The sequence below is a fragment of the Dicentrarchus labrax genome, unplaced genomic scaffold, assembly GCF_905237075.1.
Source record: "Dicentrarchus labrax unplaced genomic scaffold, dlabrax2021, whole genome shotgun sequence".
NCBI classification, from domain to species: domain Eukaryota; kingdom Metazoa; phylum Chordata; class Actinopteri; family Moronidae; genus Dicentrarchus; species Dicentrarchus labrax.
The window spans coordinates 21,446,946-21,469,926 of NW_026136707.1; positions in this window are offsets into that span (position 1 = coordinate 21,446,946).

The following is a 22,981-nucleotide window of genomic DNA, read 5'->3' on the forward strand; positions in this document are numbered from 1 at the left end:
AAGGCAGCCCTGAAGTGTATCTCTACCTTAGACAAATCAAATTAGTGGCATTAGTTCGGGAAGCAGTGTATAAAATGAAACACCCTGGGCCTTCAGGAGATGACTGATTCTCCTAGTTTCTTTTCCCCTTTCCTGTTCTCCACCCTTGCTCTGTCCCCAAGGGAGAGGAGGAACATCTGAAGACAATCAGAGAGGGTATAGATGCAAGCCTTGTCTTGCAGGGGCCCAACTGATAGAGTACAAGGGGAGAGGGTCATCATATCTGTGGGGTCTTGGCAGGATGTCTCACGCTGGGTTATATATTGGTCACAGCAGGGCTTCTGTTCTGGAGTTCGCCACACTTCTCAGAGGATCATCTTTCCAACCACCACAGGGCTAAATTCAACATGTGCGTGTTAACTTATGTTACTTTCACTTGAAGCAGTGGGTAGAGTGGTGATGGACCAGCAGGTGTTATCTGCTACTTAAAAATTAAGATGCCTTTCCCTCACAACACAAGACAGATAAATGGTTTAGGGCAAAAAGAATTAAGCTGGTACATGTGCTTGCGGAGATGATTTTATACAGATGCATACTAAACTGTAAACTTTAATAACCCTGAGGATACGTCTTGCTGTTAATATGTGTACTGTGGTGCCTCCAAATCTTCCTTGTACTCCTTGTATAATGATAACCATGAGTGAAGAACTTCCTCTTGAGTATACTTTATTTTCAACCTGACCTCAGAACATCCACTTTAAGCTGGCTTTTGATCAACTTCAAACTACCATTAGTTCATTGTTAGTTTACAAGACATTAGTATAATTTCTGTCTTCTCAAAGGGAGGCACTTGCTTAAATCACATCACATCAGATGATGCACTACTTACTGGATGTAATACACAGATGTGTTTTGGTCTGCTGGCTTGCCTGTGAGATGAGGGTGCAGCTCATCAGATGAGTCACCCTTCAATAACATCAATGAAATCTTCATTTTCATACTGGCATCAGTATGAGTTGTAATCTAGTTGCTTTCCCCATGCAAAAAAATATATTTTTTTCTTCTCCCTGCTGTTGTAATAGATACTAAGACCGCAGCATCAAGGACATAAACTCAGCATATTAAAAGTAGCAAACACAACATCTAATTTTATGATAATTTAAAGGATCGCTATCAGGGTGCCCCCCCTGTCATGTCATCATGTGATTCATCAATGTACCATAAACTGAGCAAGCCATCAATGCAATGATGAAAATAAAATTTAGCTGCAGCACTATTGGACTATAGGACTAAGGGGTTGAGGGGAATTCCAGGCTATGATTTTGCTTTTAGCTTTATTGACAGGAACAACATTGTTCTTAATCTATGTACACTGCACTGTGTGATTATCATTCACCACTCATCGATCTTAACTGTTTTTTATATTGCCTGTATCACCTGATGTACTAGGTAGTTTAATTCTCCAGCATGTGCTAGAGACTCCTGAAACTCTGCAGTTCTATACATTTTGTCATTCCTGTAGCTTCAACTTTATCGCCTGCCTTCAACACTTTAGGATTTATGGAGGAGCCATTCTAACATCCACAAGAGGTTTATGAACCCCAGTAAAATGTTATTTTGTTCAGTCTTCCAAATGGTCAGACCACAAACCATCCAATCGTGGCATTAACAGTCAGTATTGACCTGTTTTTCTGCTGCGGCCTGCTCCCATGGCATCCAGTCAAGACAGGCCTCTAGCCCAAACCTTTGCTTGGATGGAGAGAGCAAACTGAGCCAAGCACTTCTTATTCTACAATTGTCCAGAAATTTTGGATATATTCCATGGTCTTTTATTGGTTCAGGCCCTTTGGACTCTTGCCTTGATCACAGCATCAGCCTTTTAAGTTTCTGGGATGTTTCTATGTGAACCAAGGATCACAGGGGTTTAGATATTTTGGAGCATTCCATGTGGTCTTTGCCATGTGTGTTTGTGTATGATAGAATCTGTGTTTGATATGCAGCATTGAAGGCATATTTACTCTGACTGAGGTGAACATGGATATCGTAAGCTTGGCGAACCTGCTGGGTTTTATGATTTTAACATTGAACAGAAGATTGAACTCTATAAAGTTCTCAGAATATTATGTTTCAATAAGTAATAACTTCTGCATTGGCTATCATTATTTAATTTAAATGCAATGTTCTATCAGATTAGAATAGAAATGATATATTTAACTTGTCAATTTGAAGTCTAGCGTGAGTTTCATAGTTATTGACCGTTACTTTTGCCCATTATTATTGTCTTACTGCTGTAGACTCTGATGCTTACTTTGAAACCACACAGAATCACATCTTAGTACAGTTCTGGCTCTTCCTTATGATCGAAAATTACATGAATGGAGACAAAATAGCCCTGTGTCTCCATTCACATCGATTTCGATCAAAAGGAAGAGCCTGTGTTTTAGATACAATTCTAGGTGGTTATTTACGAAGACAAAGCAATATACCTCTTTTTCAGATGACTGACAAGCAAAGCTTACTTTCCTTATTCCTACCTCTGAGTGGACAAATGTAACATAATAAATTCAGCTTTACTGTTATTTTTATCTTGGGGAAAATCCCAGTCTATTTTTGTCCATTTCCAATGGCATTAACAGCATAGGCACTGTTATCATTTCCAATGAGCGATAAATCCTATGACAATCCTATGAGTGTGGTGTCTTAACATTTGGCAGAAAGAGCACAACATCTTAAACTGTACAAGTGAGAAATACATTTTCCCACCACAAAAGGATTACATGAAGGAGACATGACTAGAAACAGGCAGTGGTTTGACATAGAAATAGCACAGTGGAAAGTAAGGCTGTTGTGGTTGGGGTGGTGGAGGGCTATGTACTTTTACTTTTAACTGCAGTGACCCAGGTTCAGTTCTAACCAATTTTAGCTGTTTAACCTTTACCAAGTAGACGTCTCTCCTTAATGTTGTTTTTATTTGCCTAAGCCTGATTTAATTCTGATCTTAAAGCTGCTATAATCAATATTTTCATATTAACAATGGATAAAAGCACTATGTATAATGCGAAAGGAGTCTCTTGTAGCGACATACCTGCAAACAGTTCTCACCTGATTCTGCAGTTCCCCTCAGCTCTAGAGCGTTTTAGTGTCTTTTAACTAATTGTTTTGGTTTTACAGCCCACAAATGTGTTGTTTCCTTTCAGACTCCACATTCTTGTCAGCATTGTTTCCAGACGCAGTATGCAGCTGTTTTCAGTGGGAAAGCTCTGATAAACCCTCTGCAAACTACCGGCTCAGCACTAAACGGCAGACAGACAATGTTAGCGACTAGCTGGTGAACGTAGTGGAGCATTTAGCAGCTTAAGATCACATACAGTAGCTATTTTACCCAGGAGTTACTGACCCAAAACAGAGTAAAAGGAGAGTAAATATTGGACTTACATTCACCATGTGGACACAAACACGACTCAAAAGGAATATTAATGTTGCTCCATTTCAGCTCGATGTGTAAAACAGCAAGTGCTGATAACCCATTCGCTATGTCCGCTATGATGTGAAGGCAAATTCATTTTCGTTGTTCTTCAAACACAGTTCAGGCTTGGTCCCACTTTTGTAGAGCAACAGGACAGGATGATGATGATGACTAGTAATCAATCAATCAAACTTTAATTATATAGTGCCTTTCAAACAAATCATGATGATGAAGGCCTCTTGTATGGGCTCTTGTCATTATGAAATACCCTTTTCTTTTCATTGGCTTGATCGCACTGCACATTAGTCTTTTTGGCCTTTGTGAAAACTGGTGGAAGAGGAAAAGAACATTTATACTGTATCATTGCACCCATGGGCTTTTTCTATTAATAATGTCAGTTATTAAACAGAATAGCATGGTGAAATAATGACAAATCATGATGAAAGACAAGTGGCAGGGTGCCTGGTCAGAACTGATCCTGCTATAATTGGAAAACTACAAGATCTATTCACGCAGGTGTCCATATGTGACCATAAACTGCCCAACAGCCATGTCTACAATCAGAGTGTCCCCGGATCGCCTGCTTGCTCAGTCAGTATGAGATGCATTGAAATGTGTCGCAGTTTATTTAAACAAGGCATTCAGAATACAAACTGAAAAATCACAAGATAAAAAGCAATATAAGAATATTTATGACTCGCATTACTGATACTGTAGAACCACCTCTTACCTTCCATGTTTCCCAACTTAAGACACACATTTGGCACTGCATGAGGTTAGTCCTTGGAAACTGTGCTGCCATGGTCACACACACACTGTGACAAGTACATTTCCATGTGTTCTCTCCTCAAGGCAATGAATCAATCAAGCTTACATGCAATAAAAGCAAAAAGGGGGTGTGATTATTATTGCACTAAATACTATGTTGTCAGAGTGCTTTTTTTTTTCAGTCCGCTGTTTCTTTTACTGCTAGTCACAGATGAGTGTTTTATGGCCCCATGGCCCCTATCGCATGCTCTTGATGCAGTAATGGGGCCCTCACATTCCCGTAAGACTGCTTTTTAAACAGACTGACATTGTAATTATGCCTGGCAAAAGGCTATGACGCAGCGTAAGGCTGTGTGGCTATCTTCGTGCAGCCTGTGTAAAAGCTTCTCCCGGAAGTCTGGGCCCACATGACTGCAAGAAAGACCTCTACACCAACGCTCACACGACCCTCACTGATGGCCCGGCCAGTGAAAACCATCCTGCATGTGTTTCTTTTTTAAATTTTAGGTTCTGAAATAACAACTTAGAACAATGGAGGCGCCAGGCCGCAACCCACGCTAATCTGGACACACCTAGTGCAATGTTCAACTGACACTCTGCACCCTGCTCCGATTTGCTGCAACTATGTGGTGTTTGTATTCCAAAAGAGCAAGGAGGACAAATGAAAAGAGTGTTAGCGAGTTATGGGGTGGCTTATTGGACCCTGGTTGGAGACCCTGGCCTGAACAGAGGTCCGAGCTGTGAGGTCATCCAGACAGAGGGTAGGATTTTACACGCTAGCGGGCGTCGCTCTGTGGGTGGTGCACAGCAAGGACGGGAGCCAACTTATTAGCTGTCATACTTGTACCCACATATTGGATTTCTGTGAAATAATATTTGGGTTTCTCGGTGACTCCCACTGCCCAGCATTTGGTCCAGACTGTTCACTTGGCCCCAAAACCCATGAGAAGCATGTGAAAATATCAAAGATAGCGCCGCAAAACCAATGAGAATGTGTAACAATACCCAGAGGCCAAACTTGTGTTTCCTTCTATTTCATCCTCTGCATTTCTCCTGCAGCCTGACAGAGTTGATTTATCTGTAGGCCTAATTTATTCTGAAATGACAGTAGGAAAAGACTTTATTGTGTTTTCTAAGTGAAATAAACCATGTCAGGATGATGTGAAAATTATAAATGTCTTTCATAAGAAGTTACTTGGGAATAATATATGTCTGACTGCAGTGCTACTACCATTGTGTAAACTTTCTGCAAGGCTCTCGTCCTCCTACCTTTAAGAATTGTTTATGAGGAGAGTAAAGTGTAAGCAAGGCACTAAAGGTGATCTATGAGGAGACTTCCTCTGAGGCATAAGCAATAATGGTGAGGTGCTCTACAATAAGTCTGTTGCAGATGTCTCATCTTACAGCGTCTTAACACTTACTGGATTGAGGAAGGGCGAGGGACATTGCATGTGAAGTGAATGTGTGCCTTTTACCTTTCTAACTCCCAAGACACTACTAGAGTCACTCTTCAGTAAATTATAGTTACTTCAGAAGCTGAGAGGAGTAGGATTGCCTCTAAAACAGAGATGATTGATCACATCAGATGCATATATCTTCTTGAAGGAAATGTCAAGTTGTTGATACCACTGCAGTAATATTCCTAATTTTGCCTTTATAAATACATCTGCATATGAAGGCAGAATCTGTAGGCAAGGGACAAGATTTTGACATTGGAAGCGTTGACACTGACGTCAATTTAGTGTTTTATTAGTTTTTTAAGAAAAAATATGATGCTCCATTCTCACATCTCAACTTAATAATTGGACAATAACTGGCACATAAGAGGCAGTCTTGGCCTGGAAGCCCTGAAACATTCTCACATCTCAAGCTTGATGGTAACACCATTTTCACAACCTAACCTGGATTGCATTTCTGAAAAACTGCTTTCCACTGAGAGAGAGAGAGAGAGAGAGAGAGAGAGAGAGAGAGAGAGAGAGAGAGAGAGAGAGAGAGAGCCTTTAAATGGCTTTGGCTAAGAGAGACAGAGAGATTATGGCTTTAGACTGTTGTTGGCTTCTTGCTAATTATCACACCTACATTGTGTTTTTCAAATTACAGATATTGCATGCACACTCTTCCCGGTCCTGCCTGCTTGGCCCATTAACTCTAGTTGGATTTGATAAAAAATTAATAATAGAAAAAGGAATAATTGACCCGCTTTGCAGTCTAAAATGTCCTGTCCAACAGTTTTATAGATGTCTTTTTTATAATTGTGGTTTATGGAGAAAATGCTTTTTGTGCTGCAAGGGATTTTTTTTGTTTTACACCCTTTTTCGTTTGTTTAGCACCTGTCCTTTTGCCACTGTGACAGGTCAAAATGTTTACTATGATCACAACCGAGAGCCAGTGTTTGGTTTGTCCATTCTGCGCTATTGTAGAAACATGGCGGTTCAACATGGTGGATTCCGTGGAAGGCGACCTGCAGCGTTCGTGGATAAAAATGGCTCATTCAAAGGTAATGAAAACATAACTTTTCCTATATTCAGGTGGTTAATGAAAATATACCTATTAATATTATATACCATTTCCTTATTCCAAAAGATCCTCCTAAATGTTACACACTGGACCTTTATCAAATACCACCTAGTAAGTTTGCCAAGATGCAGCTACTTAGATCATCCCAGTTCTCATTAATTTTTTATTTTTAACTGGAAAATCAAACTCCAGTTCCTGGAGAGCAATATCATCCACTGCTGGAGCCAATGGCAAACTCCAGAATAGATTAACATATTTTATGTCAATTTACTGTTAATTAGCTCTTGCTTATTAATTGCATTCCTGAAACATGGTCCTGATTTCACTCATTTGACAAAGCACCACAACACAGTAGATAGACCCCACCCCCAGCCAGTTACATTATAATGGGAATTACCACATTTCTGACTGTCTGAAAACAGTCATGGTTAGCAGTCATAACAGAACAATAGCGAATCTCCACAGTCATAATTCTGCCCCAGAGCCAACAGAGGCACTGGCACAAACGCAGCCTCTGAGGTTGAATAAAAACGGAACACCGTCAAGGTCACAGTGCCACAATCCACTCAAGCACATTGCTAAGGGAAGTGGGAGATGTTGAAACAGATGTTTTTCATATTGGCTTTGTGGCGTGGAGTTGATGAGTGCTCTGTTACATTAGGGCAGCATGCTGTGCTGCTGTAGGAATCGCATTCAATTTCATCTCTCCCTAATTACAAACAATAAGCTCTCACTCTCTCAGCATCCATTTACACGGATCCCTCCCAGGACCCACGCTGCCATACGGAAAGAGTCATTGGCCACCCCTGTACCCTTTTCAGAACTAACTTTAGTGTGTTTTAGTATCCTCTGTAGGTCTATTAAAAAGCCCCTTCAACAACATCATTTAGACAATTTACATTTGAGGATCAAGCAAAAGCAGCATGTGTTTTATTTTTTGAACATGAACCTTTCCCACGAGAAATAGAAATGGAAACCAAACATTGAACCCCTAAAATAAATAGCCTTTTATGATTAACTTTATTGACCTGAAGCGGAGGTGGGAATATTTAGGACTTTCCGACCTGGACATCATCAGAAATTCTCAGCCCTTGATTGCCAGAATATTTTATATTTATCCTGCTTTGCCCTTGTTGCACCTGGCTGTATAAATAAGACAGGATTTGTGCTGGGTTTGTTAATGATGTTTGGAAGCATGGTATGGTCATGAAAGCAGCAGTGAAGTAATAATAATGAGCAGATCCTGTCCAAAGAATGCACTCTTGTGTGGATGTATCTGACATTGTCCAGCTCTGTCAGATTAATTTGTGTTTGTCCTCTGTCTCCTTTCTCTACCTCTTTTCTCTTACACATAGTGCACTAACACACACACACACACACACACACACACACACACACACACACACACACACACACACACACACACACACACACCCACGTTGTGCTGTCCCAGCCTGGGAACAAATGAAAATGGACATGCAGTTAATGATATTAGAAGGAGTCCAACATTGGCCGGCTCCATTACCCTATACCTCGTCTCCCTCTGTCCTGTCCCCCAGTTTCAATGATAAAGTGGGTTGTTTCCCCATTACACCACTGCCTTTACTGCAGAGAAGCCAGAGAACATCCCATGATGTTCCATAATTTGTCTTAATTAATGCCGAAGGGCACATGATACGCAACACTTCACTGGTTTAGAGATGGCTGTTTTGCTACTGTAACAATGAGTGATTCAGGTATTCAACTTGTATTTTGAATCCAATCCGTACAAGAACTGAAGTGTATAAATGATATGTTGTGGTTTTACGTGAGCTATCGACTATTTCTTGGCCCAGAGCAGCAACTTCCTTCTGAAATCTCAAGGTTGCCCGGCAACCAGCAAAGACTGCAGGAAGTCACTGCACCCGACAAAGAAATAATCCGACACAGAACTCCAGTGAAATCACATGTTGTTTTTGGTCTTCAGTTTTTGTAAGAATTAAACAAACAAGATATAACAATGTGGATTTTGCTGCCATTGAGCCAGGCTAGCTGTTTGCCCTTGTTTCCAGTCTCTTTGCTAAGCTAAGCTAACTGACTGCAAGCTGTAGCCTCATATTTACTGTTAAACCGTTCATGTTTTCTCTTCATGTTTTGACTGTCAGTTGAGACCTGTGTTCACGTAACAATATTTAACTGACGTACTAGGCCCGGCCTAGAATGACTGCCACTCTGACTTTTATCTAAACGTGACTTGGGCAGTTATTCAAGAATCAGACCGACTTGCCATCACATTTACATATTGACGTGCATGTCAGAAAGGAGCTACTGCCAGATTATCACTGAGAGGTGAAGTGAGGAAGCATCAAAATGGAGTGAATAGTACTAGATAAGGTGAAATAAGACAGAACAATTTCAATGACCACTTAAAGGGACATTGTGTCGGAATTTCTCCCATGTAGCGGTGAAATTGTATTTTGCATTCAAACGAATAGTGCTCTCTAGTGCCTCGCGTTTTCAAATGCGTATTGCAACTACGGTAGCCGTTATGTATCAAGAAGCTTTCCTGTTGAGGAGAAAGCAGGCAACTTCAGCGTCCCTTTGAAAGTCTTTCTCCTTCATTAGCTCTTTCCACCTGGGAAAAGCTACCCTGATGTTTAACCTCGTTTTTTGAATTCGCCGGTCACGTTGCCTTTTTAATTCCCTTTTTCGCTTTTTTGGCGACAAGGATTCCTTCGCCTGTGGCTCGGCATAAGTATGATCGTCCATTGTGAACTAAAGTGCAGTGCAGACTTTCAAATGTGCCGGGGCAGTAACAAGCGCCTCTCACTGATCTCCTTCTCTGTTATAGCTGGTTTCAGTCACGTGACGCTGGCTCTGAACGAAAACGCATTGTGGATTAGCTAGACACGTAGGCTAGCGCTTTATGTCGCTCTCTGCGATTATTGTTTTTCAAAATGGCGGAACGACATGGACTTGCCCGTCCAATGTATATACAGATAAGAAATTCTTCACTTACGAGGATAAGTCAGATCATTGGCAGAGGTAATTTTACACCAATGAGGACACATTTATGAATGAAGACATTGATTTTAGCTAATAAAATACTTAAAACACTACACAATGTCCCTTTAAGCACAACGTACACACAGACACAATGAAACAAAGTAGAGGCGCAGTGGAAAATGTGCTGTCATTTGGTATCACTTTCTGAATCCTGTCTGGCCAGTTTTCTGTATATGGGGCCAATGGAAACAAGTGCTACTCTGGACTCACCGATATCCCTACATTGCTGCGCTTCTCGAAATAAAGCAGGCAGAGACTGCAACCAACCAACCTATCATCTTCGTATAATGTTACACTTTCTCTTTTATCAAGTACATTTGCAGCAAGCATGACTCATCATTTTAACAGAGCATCCCCAGCACACGTCAGAGCTCCCCTCACCATCACCCTTTCACCCCAGAAGAGGGTTTATATTCCAGTTCATTGCAATACGCCAACAGCCCTAAAGCCACACAAATGCTTCTTATTTTCACTGCAACCTCTCTATGTCTTTTTTATGAGGGTTTGCCAGAGCAGGACTGCTGGGTTTAGGAAAGAAAAGACCCGACAGCTGCCAAAAACGATCGGTGGTTGAGAAACAATGGCACGCCCTGTGTGATTCTCACTGCTCCTCGAACCCCAGACGTCCTCCTAGCTGTAATCCTCTGTTCCTTTTATTTGTCAGATCATGGTTGCCTCCTCCTATTGGTTGTGTCAGTTTTGGCCCAAGAACACTGAGACGACCTGACCAACATGGTCGTGCCTCTTGCCAAAAGGACAGAGAAGAAAGGAAGAGGGAATGAGAGAAATGCCTTAATTGCTGCAAGAATCTAGACAGTTTGGGAAAATTTGTTTGAGAAATGTGCGGGTAATAAGACAGAGGCGAGGCGAAAAGTGGCAGTGTGATCCAGCGGACTCGAATTTGCTGCACTTCCACTCGCGACTTGTGTGGCAGACACTCTCAACTGGGTCCAGGCCGCGCTGGGACAACGGCGGGGAATTGAGAGCAATTATTAAAGTGTGGGTGCGTGTGTTTGTCGCAGCCACGGGGGTGGTGGCGGTTATGTAGATGCAGGGGAAAGCCATGGGTAATTGACGTTGACAGATGTGGAAGGGGTCTACACGTCCAAGATGCGAAGGGAAACAATTGAGGAAAGATGACTTGACAGAGCCGGTTCCCAGACAAGAAGTCAGCACACCACAGCCCTGCTAGAAGTATGATTTATTTTTTCTTTTATATATGCAAATAAGAGTAATGTCACTCGATGAAGGGCTTGATGTTCTATACAAGGAGGTTTTGAATCATTGTGTGATATCTGAAATATTATTGATTCTTTTTCAGCAAGTGATCCTGAAAGAGTTATTTATACTGTAGCCATTAAGTCAGTAATTTCTACAGAATACGTGCAGAAAGCTGATTCGGGCCAGTTTCTTTGGGCTTACGCTAGGAGCTGTGAAAGTGATTACCGCTGTGGTTTTTGTCTGCATTTCAAACGTCTTCAGCAGTTTCCCTCAGTGTTTGATTGTGACAGCAAATATTTGAATGAAGCACAAAATTGTGTCATCAAATACCTACACACTCATTCACATCGGAGAGGTTCAGAGCAAAGAAACATTTATGCCAATTTCAGTGAGTTTATTGGAAGGGACGCGTGGGGAGAACAAGATTAATGGCTTTAACTTTATCTTGGCAAATCAAATTCCAATAAAGCTCAAAGAAAAATTAAAATCTGGCCAGTGCGAGCACTAAACTGTGACTTGATTGATGTGTGAGGGTAAAGTAGTTTCAAAAGCCTGCAGGTGACTCTTTTACAGCCCCGATATCCAATTCAAACTGGAGGTTTTATTAGCGACCGATTGTTGATACAGGGACACTCATTTCCTAAATGAAGTGCTGCTCACCTGGACGTGCCCGTCAGTGGGAAAGATTTATCATTTCCTGGTTCAACATGTCATTGTATACACTGCTGGACATTTAATTAGAAGTCCTTATTCTTTGTTAAAACATATATAATTTGCGGAAAGTGAGCCCAACAAGCTGGACTGAGGGTCATATTATGAGACCCCTTTTTTGGCCGAATATTATAATGCATTTAACAGAGACAATATTGTTACTTGAGATTCATACATACTGGCTGCTTTTGAGGAAAATTAAACATTTACTTATTTCAGATTCATGCACTTGAAGTGATCAATTTTTCCAACATTTCCAAATATAACTTTTTTTCTATTGCAAAGGTCAAGAAGTTCAGTGTTTTTTTAGGGGGGATTTAACGTGTAGCTCAAAGATACTTCAACAGAGGGAATTTAGGGATACCAGCGTGGGAATGGAACTTCCAACCGGCCTGACCAATCATGACTTTGTTCCCTGGAGTCACACTTTGGACAAAGAAAAGCCTTTGTTTTGATGACTCAGGCCTTTCTGGGTAAAGAAACCGTCTCATGTCATTGTGTGTAATCTCTAACTTTTACAGCAGTTCTCCAACAGAAGAGTTATGACCATTTCATAATGAGTCTCTCTCTCTCTATTTTTATTGCTAACTATAACTTTCTCATTTTCTTACCGCTCTCCCTTTCATTCCTGCTGTCCTCCTTGCATCAAGGCAGTCTTACATCTAACATTTGCATTTTGGCGGTTCATACAGTAGGTCGAGTACAGACAAGCTCTCCTCCACCTTCACTGCATGATGCCCTGCTGGTTGTGGGGTTCAGGATAAGGCCACTCTATAATGGCCGCAGTCTTAGAGGTACTGATTGCTGAGGCCGAGGGCAGGCCAGAGGAAGACCTGATGGATGGAAACCATTATGGTTGCTGGGCCCCTTTAGGCCTGGGTCAAAAAGGGCCAACAGAGTACCAGACTAGATAAATACTGATGACCTGACAGGAAAATATGATTGTAACCTCTTTCACCCCACTGAGACCTTGGACCAATTTGTAAACTGAGTGCCTTTTCAGTGTAATACAAGTCAGTGAAAACACGAAAATAGATAAAGGACACACTCCTGTCAACTTTTCCTCGAGAAACATTCAAGTCTAATGTTTCATCAACATACCAGTCAGTCCCATTTCTATGCTGGAGCTTGTTTAGCTTCATAACTTTAGCTGCACTTCAGAATAGTAGTCGTTAACACCAGTGTGGGGGGCGGGACAGGGGGATGTGTGGAGCTGGAGATGAAGTGGATGTTGGTGTGGTGGCCTGTGGTCGGGTGCCAGTCAGGCCATCATCGGGAGAAGACCATCCCCGCGAGAAAAGATATCACCATAGCCTGGATGGCTGACAGCTTCAGGGCCCTTATTGAAAAATCAATGTCCATTTGTGCGTCCAGCTCACCTGGCCGTCTGCCAGCTCGGCTGAAGTCACCTAATGAAGCCTGATCCCGTTACCTGATTCCTGATTCACTGAGTCAAAGTGACTTTGCAGCTGAAGTCATCCACCCATCAGGGACCTCGGGAGCGAGTTCAACATGAACCATGCAGGATGTTGTTGTTGTTTCAGTTTGCATTCTTCTGCTGTTTTCTGTGTTTAGTTGCATCCTGACATGCAGCTCTGCCGGTCTCTGTGATAGTGTGCAGTCATGTTGAAAGTCGATGCCTAGGTTAATGGTTGTTAAAGCTTATTGCAAATTAATTACACGTTTTAAAATAACACTTTCACAAAACTTTCTATTGTAGTCACTGTTCATGTATAGACATAAAATAGATTCAGATTTTCAGTTTTCTCAGTGAAAATGTCCATAAAACTCATGCAGGCCTTGTCCAAGTAATCCAGGTTTCATACATAAACTCTGATGCCGCATTCAAATCTCAATTAAGACAAGGAAACCTATATTGTCACTGCACTGTATTCTTAACTCCCCCACGACCAACTCTGCAATTATGCAACCATCTTGAGATGTCTGATAGCATGAATGTTCATGGAAAAAGTGAATGTGGCTGAATGCTCATGAAAACAGGTAAATAGTGTTACATGAACTGCTTCCTTAAATTTCTTTCATTCCTGCTTTTTTATTTGCCAGGAGTCCTGCCTCATCAGAGCTCACCCATTGGCTACCCTTGCACTAAGCAGGCATCCTGGCCAATGAATGACCAAGAATTCTGAATTTAATATTTTATCAAAATGACATGTGTTTGGGGCGTACTGAGCACAGATACCTACCTTTGTATTGTAGTTTGAGTGAATTTGAGTGAATATAAAATACAATTCTTAATTGTTTTTTAATGTTGATGAGATGGAGTGAAGAGTTACATTCTTGCAATCACTGTGTTGTTTTAGCATTGGAAAACTTGGGTAACCCCTTTGTCTAATAGCATACCGTAAATGACTCATACCAGGATGGATTGCTAAAACCAAAATGCAGCCTGTATCCTAGACTATACACTGTGCAGCAGATTGTAACTGTGGTCATCTTTTTAAGCTTTGTGGATAAACCACCGTAATATCACAGCTGAGACTGAGGCTTTTCTTCCAGTCACTCCACTCACAGTTTACCATTAGATGGATAGAGGGACTACACTATGGTATTGTGTATTGTGATTCATTTTTAGCCCATGCGAGGACTGTGGTCTAATTGTGTACGGGAAACCTTTCCCGTGTGTAAACGCTCGGCCACTCTGACTGATCATTATGTTAAATGTCAGCTGGCTTTAAAGTTGTGGCTGAGGCAGCTGAGCAGCAAAGCCACCCTTCTTCGGTGGATTACTGCTCTCTGTGAAGTTTCATCTGTCCATGGATGAACGGCCGACAGCGGCAGCAGGCTGTAATCCTCCGGGCCACAACAGCAGTGCCTGATCCAAGGTGGAATGAAACATCCAACTGTAAAACCCCAATCAGAATTAAAATCCCAGTAACTCTAGTGGACTGGGGCAGCAAGCTGATCCGCCGGCTGGTGATTACTACGGTACATGATGCAGATATACAATCCCTCTCCGTCCGGCTTGGGTGCTGCGTTCTTCCCTCCAGCCTTGGAGAAGAAAAAGGGTTTTTGATGATGAAGTGTTTAGAAGAGCATTCCTGATGTACCTTCACTAAAGGGTGAGTCATATCGGTGGGTGGGGGAGGTCAGTGAGGGTGAGGAGGAGAGAATGATGAGGAGGAAGTTGCCGGAGGAAGGGAAGGAGGAAGAGGAGGAGGGGAGTAAGGCACTGCTGAGGGCATTGCTCATGATAAGAGACATCCTCGTCCAGGAGGGAGAGTGCTCCGCCTTTAAAGCGGCCGGTCCTCCAAAAGTTGAGCTGGCATTCATTACCAGAATGACGTAGTCCGTCTGTACACCTTGTCTGTCCCCAGTCTGACCCTGAATTCACACTGGCCCCTGCTTCCTCCCATTGAAGGGTAACCGGAGGACGAGCAATTTTGAGTGGGCCTGTACAGTAGAAATACATGCATGCGACATAAGGCTCTCTCCAAAATTCCTCAAGATATTGGGAATGCCCCCCTTGGTGCTTCCAGCTCCCCCCGCACCAACCGTCCCTGACTCCCCTGTCCCCCCTTCCTCTTTGCCGTGGAGCCTCATGGAGGAGGCAGTGTGTAATGCAATTTGGTTGATTAAAAGAAAACATTAAAGCACTACCTTATTGAATTTGACGGCACGTACGGATCCGGATCTCACCGGCCACTCTGTTTTATTGGCTGGGATAAAGGGGATCACGTCATTCCCCATCACCCCCCACCTCCACACCACCCTCCCCACCGGGCGGCCCCGCCTTCCTTCATCCCTTCCAACCCTAGACAAACCTTGGCAGGAGGACATCCTGGCAGGACAGAGATTTGTTTAGACCCCCCTCTCCGTCTCTTTTCCGACTCCCCGCCCTTTCTCATTGCGCCTCTCTAACCTTGGCCACCACAACAGAGAGAGAGGGGTACAGAGTGACAGAGCGAGATACATTACACAGGGATGAAAAGAGAAAGAGAGAGAGACCCTTGGCATGAGTAAAGAGGAGTCATTTTGTTTGTGTCAATAAACAGGCTGATAGGTCATTAATCTAATGAGCGGATGGGTTAGAGGTAGTCACCTCAGTCACTGTCTGTCCAACATGACTCATCCGTTGTTCCTAACAGATTCCAAGTCTCGTAGTCTATAATTCAGACATGACGTTTTTTGGGGACTGAGAGACAGATGCGGGTGGGTTGGGGGAGGGTTGCCTTCAGTGAATATCAAACACCTGTCAATCTCCTTAGAGAAGGCCAAGTACACTCTCAGCTTGCCATATCCAGTCCATTTATTAGAGTTATGGTGATGGAGCCGGTCGTGTACGGGAGCAACAAAACAACTTCTGAATGGAAGTCCTGTGTTTAGATGACATCATCTGCGGCTGCTTCAATTACGCTGCAAGAAATGAATAACAGCATACAAGGGGTGACGTAATGTATCGCCACTGTGTTGAGCCACTGAATTTAGACTTTTAATCCATATTGGCCCCAGTGCATTGTTGACTCCAAAGACTTCATTACATCATCTACGGCTGTCTTGAGCAGAACAGTGATAAAAGAAACTTTTTTGTCCACCAAAGGAGTGACAGCAGGCTTACTGTGCACAATCTTGGGTTGAAGTTCACATTAAATCAAGGTGATCAGAATATTACAGTAAATGTTACTGTGCTTGTTGGATGGTTGAACAGTGTCTGAACCCCCATTTTGGTGAGTTTGCTTACTTTGCTTGCTGTCTTACGAGGATTTGGATGGGAGGGTTGATATGAGTTTTGTCTGCGTGTTCAGTGAGTAGTCTAGGCTATGCTAAGGCATCAGTGTGCTTTTAACTGAAGTACTTGTCAGATGGTTGAATAGCAACAGAAACGCCCACCCCGTACACCTTTATGTCAGAATTGGATGGAATGCTTTTGACAATTCTTGTTAACTTTCCATAAACGCACAATCCATCCATTGTTAGCACCATGACCAACACCCTAACCTGGAGAGTCTTTCATAAGGCCCCTCACCTGAGTGTCATGGTTGAACCTGCCTGAACCACCAGAATGGTCTCTCTGCCACAACAAGGTTACAGAACAAAGAGAGCACACAGTTTGTGCCATCTAGTTTGTTTCAAGCATTCATTGGCCTTTGGCATGGTGCAGGGGCTTGGAGGCAGGAGGAGGCGGCTAGAATTCATCATAAGAGGAGAAATACGACTTCCAGTAACTGTCCTATTTATATGTTTCGTCTCTTTATCTGGCAAGCTAGCCACCAGCACATTAAGGAAAGTGTGTGAACATCATTGGAGCTTTACTGTGAGTCCTGCAGACAAAATCCAGGGCTTCATGCCAGCTGTTGATGGTCAGTGATGGCTTTGGAGTTGTTGGAAGGCACAATTGATGGAGTAATGGAAAGCAAGGCAACTAATTGCTTCCACTGTTGAGTAATTAATAATGAATATTTGATTTCACATTTGAAGTAACTTTTCCAGACCTGTTGATAACAAAGCGAGTCATGTAATTTTGCAAATCAGCAAAACCACATTAACAGCATGTAGTATCTAACAGTTAAACTAAGACAGGCTTGCATTGCTTCTAATTAATGCCCTATTTACATGCATCCGAAGTGAATTTAACAATAATAGCTTTTGTAGCTGAGGCATTCAGCATGAAACTGCCAGTGAGACATTTTCTTTTCTGTAGAAGAAAGCTAACAGCTGCTCTTTAGCAAACCCACATGTTAGCAGTAGAAAGGCACCCTGACAATTACATCCCTATCCAACAGATTTATTGGCTATATGGGTGTCTTTTAAGTCAAGTAAATACCTGCACTGCATGATTTACATCCCTCTTTGTCACTTTTCCCACCTGAATTTTCCTCTGCATCATTTCAATGTGGAGCATGAGTTAGGTGAATATAGGGAAGGGAAACATGAGAGGAAAGGAGAAAAGAGTTCCAGAAAGAGGAGGAGGATGAGGTGGTGGTGGTGGTGGTGGTGGTGGAGGAAGAGGAGGAGGAAAGCAAATTTGAAGGTTCGGATGATGAGAATGCACTGCCTCGCATCGGTGCGCTGTGCCACTGGGAAACTTGAGATGTGAGCAGATACGATTGTATGCTAGAGTTTCCCGCAAAGAGCCCCCTTCACGGCAAAGCATCGAGGGAGGAGGGGAGGGAGGTTAGGAGGGTGGAGGTATTATTGCGTTAAGACATCAGATCCAGGGCATCATCATCTGTGTATCAGTTGCATAACACTCTTTGTGCCAAGGCAGAAAGGTAGAAAACAACTGTGAAATTGAAAAACGAGAGACCTGGATGGTAAGAGGAAGGAAAGAGATGGATAAAACTGAGGAAGTGTAGAGGGGAAAGGGTCAGAGTGATTGGAAAGTAACAGCAAGAAGACAGAGGTTAGGAGAGGAGAAGGTCAAGGAGAAAGTAGAAGATCAGAGTGTTTTATAACCTCTCATCAGCTCAGACTCCTGGTGCTTTGAGGAGGCACAAGCCCAGATGAATTATTCAGTTTCTGGCTGGTTGATCTCCCCCGGGACTGACGCTCGCTCTCCTCGAAAGTTAGAGCACCACTTGACGGTAAATGCTCGCTGGGACAAACAAGAGGTCCTTAAAAAAGACCTGCGCACTTAACTCACACTACTACCCCAACTCCCCACTCGCCCCCTCGTCCTGACCAAGATCAATACGCTGCCGGAGCCAGATGTTGCACAATACCACATTGGGGAAGGAAGGTTTCTAAGAGGAAACCTCCAGAGGAAGTTGTGTGCCTGCATTTATAAATGTACTCATGGGCATGCCAGTAGATTGCAGGGGAGTGAATATGTTGACGAGTGAGGGTAGAGTGGCTTGCTTCAAACTTTCACAGCATTTTTTTAAACCATGTACATTTATACAGAACCACAGTGATTTACAGCGCTCAGCGCTGTAATATAGGGATTTCACACAGTCTGTTCTCAGAGCATCAGACTCTCGATGCTGACAGGGCAATAAGTGCGATGCTTTGGGTTCAGGCTGCAGGTTGCATTGCAAGGTCTAATGCTGCCATCTTCAGGTTGTCTTTAGCTATTAAAATGACACAATGCAGTGTAGATGAAAACAAAACTACTGTATATGGGTTACTGTAATCCAAGTACAGTGATAATTATCTCTGTATATGTAACTGAAATTGCTCTGAGGACTATGAGGCATTCAAATACTGGTAATGGTACAAATTAATAAAAGTGATCGTTCATGAAGATGACGTTTTTTCTGCCACAGCTGGCCGCTGACTTTCCTCATCATAAACAGCAATGAGCACAATGGATCTGGCCAGAAGCAATTATTTCTCCATCATTTGTTATACATGGAACTGAGTGATTTATTCTCTTTCATCCCCAACTTCTAATTCTTACAGACAGGTAGGTTTTTATTGTTCACAGGTCTCACCCCAAAGTCTATAAATCAAATACAGCTTGCACAGAATGCAAGAGGTCATCTGTTCCAAAGTCTCTGCTCTTGCAGTTAGTTTAACTTGTGTGTCAATACATTTATTTTTGACTGCTTATAGGTGATATGATGCAAAGATATGTCCCTTGTAGATCCAACAGATCCACAGACTTATGTACTCATGTTACAAAAATGAATACAAAGTCAGTGAGAAAATAGTTCTCTATTATAATACTGATAATTGCTGTCTTTACTGTAATTACGACAGATGGGTGACAATTTTAATGGAAATTTTAAAGAAAAAAACACACTGACATCTTAGTGTCTGGAACCCTCTCCATTCTCTCATACATGTTCAAATGATTCACATCATTTTCATTCTCATCAAACCATTCAATGACCCCTTGTGTCCTGTATAAAAACATTTACATTTTTCTTATTCATCCAGGTTTCTCCTTTAATTCGCCAGCTGTCTGTATGTTTTTGCCATTTTTGAAATTCTTTTCATTTTGTTGTATTTTCTTTTTAAACAGTTTATTATTTTATTAACCCCTCCTCATTTTTAAGTTATTTTAATATGTTAAATGTAAAAAAAAAACTTTAATGATGCTTCTATACTCTCACGTAAGTGAATGACTTTTACTTATTGGACATATTTTTACATTATTACATTGCTGCTTTAATTAAGTGAAGGATCTGAATATGTCCTCTATCACTGATATTCAATTTTGTAATGTAGGTTTGTTTCTTTTTTTGGAGCCTGTCCCTTTGCCCAGTTTACCCACAGCAATCGATGAAATGAATCTTATCTTGAGTAAAGCATACCACTGGACTGGACTCTGCTGAAAGGTAACATGTCAGAGTGTACACAGGCATGCAATATGTGCATGTGTATTAGTCTGCGTATGTGTGAGAGTGTCTGTGTGAGTTCTCGGGTGTGTTCACCCTGTCAGCATCCTCCCTCTCCACATCCTGCTGGCTCTCTCCACCAGCCAGTATAATCTCTCAGCAGTCCAATGTTGGCTGGTAACACAACACTGGAGGCAAATGAAATGCAGTGCAGACAATCAGCTCTGCAGCGGCTGCTCTTGGTCTCGGCCTCAGACCCAACACCACTGCTGACTGCGTCCAGAGCCTATCCTCTATCTGCTGCCCAGCTCTTAGTCTGTACAGAGCGGATAGTCTAGACTTTAGAGCTGTTTTCTCCTCTCGCACACTGGAGACACTGGAAACTGGAAACAGACACATGCTAACATGCACATAAGCAGATTGCACATGACGTTTTTGGGCTGGAAATAATCTCATTTGTTGAGTTAAACCCCAGTGGACGGAGCCATCAAACTATTTTGTCTAAGCACAACTAAAGGGCAAAGTGGAATGACAAAGAACAGGTCAAAATATAAATTTAATGACAATGATAGTGGCATTGGTTTTATCCTCATTCCTATGGCATCATGGTCTTGTAAAGGTCAGTACCACATGGCAAATATGATTAATTGGAACTTAGAAGGTCTTTTTTTTGGTGCTGTTTTTAGTCAAGCTAGTAGCAATGTCGATTGGTCAGCCTCCTCATCACTTTGATCCAGACTGAAATATCTCTACAATTGACCTGAAAGTTTGTACAGCCATTTATGATGCCCAGAAGGTGAAGCCTGATGAGTTTAGTGATTATCCGCCTTTTACTCTATCGCCACCATGAGGTTGGTTTGAATTTGTAGTGAATTGTCTGCAGTTACTGGATGCATGACCATTTTCTAAGTGAGTCCCATAGTGAAAACTATTAATCTCTATTAATCACTTTAGGTATAAATGTGTCAGATTGCTCAGCATGCATTTCCATTGTATTCTGTTGTTCAGACGTTTTAGGGGTAGATAAACAAGCTGTTTTCTTGGCTCAATGATGCCTTTACAAAGGCCACACTCTATCCCACTTACAGTATTTACCGCAGCAAACTAGCAAGCAGTCATTATTTACTGTAATTAGAGGTAAATGCATAGGCATAATGGGGGAAACAAGCATACACGGGAGGCCATGCATGACGAATAACTGCATTAGCAATTTGATACAAATTAAATCAATGGAGCCCAGCAAGACTGTGTGATTTACAACAGAAGGGACTGAACAGTGAGGTGATCAAGAGGTGAACCAAGCTTGTGATTTGTTTGTGCAATATGTCTACATTACTCGAATCTGCTAAGCTGAGGGGGCATTCAGCTCACTGAAAACATGATGGTAATGTTATTGTTAAAGCAGCCACTGTGTAACCACATCACTGGCAGGGGCACGGCCTCTGCCATGTAAAACAGCCCATTTTGAAATTCACTGTAGTGGATGATCAGAGAGGCTGAGAGAGACCCAGAGAGAGAGATGTAACCTGCATTGCCTTCCTGCAGTGGTTGAGTGGTTTTACTGTAAGATTGATCCAACCGATCACCTCATTTCCTCTCTCATCTACCATAGCAGCCAAAGCGCTAATAGTTTATCCGTCTCAGAAAGTGATTTTAAGGTGCCAAGTACAACACAGGAAATGGCTCTGCAGACGTTCCACTGTCTGGTTATGGCGGGCCTGATTGCCAGGATTGGTGAGGTTGACCAGCGAGCGAGTGACAAAGCAATTCTGAGGACTGTTTCATTGTCAGCCATGCAAAACTCGACTGACCAAAGACGTAAATCGATTTGACACGGAGCAGTAGTTGTGGTCCTTTCTTGTAAGAATAGGGTTTTGTTCAATCTCACTACACAAAACTGCTGAACCCTTGAGGATTTCAAAATAGTATGACACAAGAGAAAGGAAAGGGCTAGACGGTACTGATGAGGTGGCTGGGGGCATCTAATAATAAACTGAGTTGAAGAAAACACATAGAGGCAGAATAAACTTATTCTTCTTGAGCTTTAATGTCATGTAAAAATGAAACCGGGGAAAGGGCTTGGATAGAGCTGAACAAGGATGTTCGTGCAGGCTAAATGTAAAACAGCCTCGCTAAGTGCATCCTTAGCAATGAGCTTTGTGGACTACATTTACAATACAATGAGCTTTCCAAAAATCCAATATGCACGTTGACTAAAAATATCCTGTCTGAGTAAGGCAGTGGAGGGAGCAAACAAGACTGAAGTCAAATCCCTGAGGAGTTTGGCTTTAGTCTTTCCCTCCACAGGAATCAATCGAAGTGGAAATAATTTTTTTTTTGGCCCACACTATCCACTGATAGATGGAGGGTAAGCTCACCGCAGATATATGACTGTACCTAATATATGACCAAAGAGAGGCATCTCTTTCTACTTTTAAATTAAGGCCTAAGTGTACACACACCACATAGCTGCACGAACATTGCACACTATTAAAGGAATAGTTCAACATTTTGGGAGCTATTGCTAAGAGTTAGACGAGAAGATTGATGCCTAAATGTCTCAGGTGTGGTTTTTTGGGGGGTTATGTGTCTTTGCCACGGGCATTGACTTCTGGGAGTCTTGTCATCATGGTGAGGTTTCCAGGCAACTAGCGGAGAGTACAGGAAGTCTCTGCGCCCAGCCAAAAAGTGGTCCTAAACATAGACTCTCCTCAAACCACAACTTGGTGTTTTTACACTTTTTGTACAGATAAAACACTCTGTAGGATTTGGTGACATCTAGTGGTGAAGTTGCAGATTGCAACTAACTGAACACTGCTGGTTTATGTATTTAACAACCTGGAAATGAGAACAGGCCCTTTACAGCCAGTGTTGGGTTTGTTCCTGTAGAAAGATGGCAGAACAACATAGCGGACTCCAGGTAAGACGAGCTGCAGCATCTGTAGGTAACGATCACACGTGATTATACAATAATGAAAACATAAATATTATATTCCATTTCTGCCAATAGATCCTCCTAAATGTTTCACATTGG